Below are 4047 nucleotides of genomic sequence, written 5' to 3'. Positions count from 1 at the left end.
TCTCAACATTTGCTGCAACATGGACAGCACTGGAGGAGATAATGCTAAGTGAAATAAGTCAAGCAGAGAAAGACAACTATCATATGGTTTCTCTCATCTATGGAACATAAGAACTAGGATGATCGGTAGGGGAAGAAAGGGATAAAGAAAGGGGGGGTAATCAGAAGGGGGAATGAAACATGAGAGACTATGGACTATGAGAAACAAACTGAGGGCCTCAGAGGGGAGGGGGGTGGGGGAATGGGTAGTAAGGAGGGCACGTATTGCATGGTGCACTGGGTGTTATACACAACTAATGAATCATTGAGCCTTACATCGGAAACCGGGGATGTACTGTATGGTGACTAACATAATATAATAAAAAATCATTAAAAAAAAAAAAGCATGGGGTCTGAAGCCTTCATCAAAAGCAACTAGGAATTTGGAGGGACGGCCTCATCTCCAGAGGCCTGGCTCACAGATAGATTTAAAGCATCGAAGAAGCTGCCCCAATTTTGCCCAATCGAAGAAGCTGTCCAATGCTCTGAATGGTCCAAAGGGGGCTGTGTCTGATGGCAATGAAAGCAATAGCAATGGGAGCCATGACTGGACTCAAAGTTTTTATTTTTAATTAAAATGTCGTGCTTGGCTGAGTTTCTTCAGACTATGGCCTGACAGATACCATCTGTGTGGTTTGAACCAACCCTGTCATGAATGATTCTGTCGTATCCATTCATCCCTAAACTGTCCTGTGGCCCTCAGGAGGGGTTGTCAGTGATGGGTCTAGAATAAAGACTGCTGATTCTACCCCATGGAAACCAAGGAAAATGATCCGGTCTCCTTTGCAGAATCTATGATGCTTACAAGGGTCCCTGCAGTTATGATGATGTGTTTGCCCTGCCCCCTTTCCAGTTCCTAAGGCTAACTCCACCTCACCTCCCATAGCAGATTTATTGAGTATTTACTGTGTGCCAGGAACCATTCTGACTTTTGGGGGGAGGGCATTGCTTGTTTGTTTTTTGCTTGCATTTACTTCTCACCAAAGCCCTAGGATATAATTATTTTCATGGGTGAGGAAAGCATGGCTTAAAGAAGACAGGTGTCATAGTCAGCTCGAGCTGCTGAAACAGAACACCGCAGATCAGGAGGCTTAAACAACAGAAATTTATTTCTCACCCTTCTAGAGGCTGGAAAGCCAGAGATCAGGTCACCAGCATGGTCGGGTTCTGGTGAGAGTTCTCTCCCTTGCTTGCAGACAACCGCCTTCTGGCTGTGTCCTCACGTGGCAGGGAGCAAGCTCTCTGGTGTCTCTTCTTATAAGGGAACTAATTCCATCATGATGACCCACCCTCTTGACCTCATCTAAATCTGATTACCTCCCAAAGGCCCCACCTCCAAATAACATCACATTAGAGGTTAGGGCTCCAACATTTGAATTTGGGGGGGGGGGACACAGCTCAGTGTACCATAGTAACTTGTTCATGGACACACTCTAGTTAAGCAGTGAACCTGGGATTTGAGCCTAGGTCTGACTCTAGAGCCCATGCACTTAACCACCATACTATGCTTCTTTGATGGCATCAGGACCTTTGCTCACTCTTATGTCCCGCCACCACCCCTCAGGATGGGCTCTGGCCAGACAGATCCTGTGTGCCAGGCCATAAGGTCAGATTGCAGGGGCAATAACCACCAATCCGAATGTCCCACCAGACTCCGAGCTCAAGCCCACCCTTGCATCTGCTTTTCCCCCTGATTGGGATTCCTTAGGCCTAACCATCCTTCAAAATCCAGCTGAGGCCTACCTCCTTCTGGAGGCTTTTCCTGTTGACATGCCTTTCAGTAGTCCCACTCTTAGTAAGCACTTCTTGTCTTTATTATCCAAATTGTTCAATCAGCTTCACGTTCACTATCTCCATAGTCTCTATAAATAAACATTTTGCTATGTCATATATTTCTCCAAGGACCAGATTCCACAACTACATGAGATAGGTAAATCATAGTAATTTTACTATGGTAAGGCTTACTTTGGTATGTTAGATACCAAAATGAATTATAAGTGCAGAGAAGGTCACTCATTCATTAAGCCAACATTCATTCATGACTTAAGATGTGCCACTGACCAGAACACATACTTTGTGTAGGGTGGATTTAATTGTATTTTAACAGACACTCGTTGAGTACCTACTAAGTGCTAAGCCCCAGGAATTCAAAGATGAATATGGGAAAAGCAAGGTCAAAGTCATTGGGTAGAAGAGAAAGATCAGAGTTTGTGAAGAGAAAGAGGGGAAGATAGGGCAAGAAATGTGGAAGGAGCTCAGCCTGCCAAGATATTTGATGACACACCGTGTGCCAAAATTCTATTCTTAAAGCCATGGGAAATGTAAGTAGAATTGGAAAGGGGGATACTATCAGAGATTCAGAATTTTAGGAAGAGGTGAGTGGTGTTATTCTGTCTGAGGAGTGTTAGAGTGAGGCAGGGAAATCTCCATTCCAAGTAAGAGAAAGGGAAGATCTGAACTATGTTGATTTAATGAGAATGCAGGAGAGTGGAGAAGTGCCAGAGAGTGCTCAGTTGAGGGCCTTGATTAGAATGTGGGGGAGATAATAAAAGACCACTGCTCATGCAAGGGCATATAGTAGCTTGAAAGAGGCCAATAACCTGGATCCCTACCTCACACCTTAGATAAACACTCTGGTGGATTATCAAACAAATGTGGGCGAAAGTTTGAAGCCTTTAAAATATAATATAGAGAGAATATCTTCATGACATGAGACTGAGGAAAGTTTTCTTAAGACACAAAAAGCGTAACCATAAAGCAAAAAATGGATTCATTTGACTACATTAAAATTAAGAATTTTTATTCATCAGAGGACTCCATAAAGAGACAAGCCACAGAGAGGGAGAAGATATTTGCAACACATTCATTGAGAAAGGACTCACATTCAGAATATGTAAAGAATAGTCACGTACGAATGAAGGGAAAAAAGACAACTCAGTATAAAAATGGGCAAAACGTTGAAATAGCCATTTCAAAAAAGGGGAAATCTAAGTAGACAATAAACATATGAAAAGCTGTTCAACCTCAGAGTGAAATAAGTCAAGCAGAGAAAGACAATTATCGTATCATTTCTCTCATCTATGGAACATAAGAACTAGGAAGATCGGTAGGAGAAGAAAGGGATAAAGAAAGGGGGGGTAATCAGAAGGGGGAATGAAGCATGGGAGACTATGGACTCTGAGAAACAAACTGAGGGCTTCAGAGGGGAGGGGGTGGGGGAATGGGATAGACTGGTGATGGGTAGTAAGGAGGGCTCGTGTTGCATGGTGCACTGGGTGTTATGCACAACTAATGAATCATCGAACTAAATTTACATCGGAAACCAGGGATGCACTGTATGGTGACTAACATAATAAAAAAATATTATAAAATAAAAAGATAAAAATAAATAAAAATAAATGTTTTCAAAACAAAACAAAAAACCCTCATTGTTAAAGAGGGAATACAAATGAATATCATGATGATACACCACTATACACATATCGTATTGGCAAACAAGTCTGATAATCAAATATTGGGGAGGATAAAAAAAAAGGTAGCTTATAACTGATGATGGATATGCAAACTTGTACCAACATTTTGGAGAATGGCTTAGCATATTCTGATAAAGATGATGACACACCTACCTTATGATCCACTAGTTGTACTCTTGAGTATGTACTAAAGAAACTCATGCGTACATTCACCCCAACTCATGACAAGTTCCTCATGGTTTCCATCCTTGTGTTTTGTTCTACGCTTTGAAGTATTTCTTCTGCTTGAGTTTGCAAGCCACCAAATTGTATCTCAATAATGGCCTTTCTTATCTTCTAATTGGCTACTGAATCGAGCACTTGGGAAGTCACATGGACTCTGAGAATATTTTGCACTACAGGTGACTCCTCCTGTGTTCATATTTTTTGACTCACGGGGTGATCTTGAACAAGTTTTATTGGACATGTGTTATCCTTGTTCTGTTTGATCTTCTTTCTCTACTTTCTTGGACCCCCTCAGATGTGCGGTCTACTTG

This window comes from Ursus arctos, chromosome X (assembly GCF_023065955.2).
Source record: "Ursus arctos isolate Adak ecotype North America chromosome X, UrsArc2.0, whole genome shotgun sequence".
NCBI classification, from domain to species: domain Eukaryota; kingdom Metazoa; phylum Chordata; class Mammalia; order Carnivora; family Ursidae; genus Ursus; species Ursus arctos.
Note: the sequence above shows the minus strand (reverse complement) of the source record.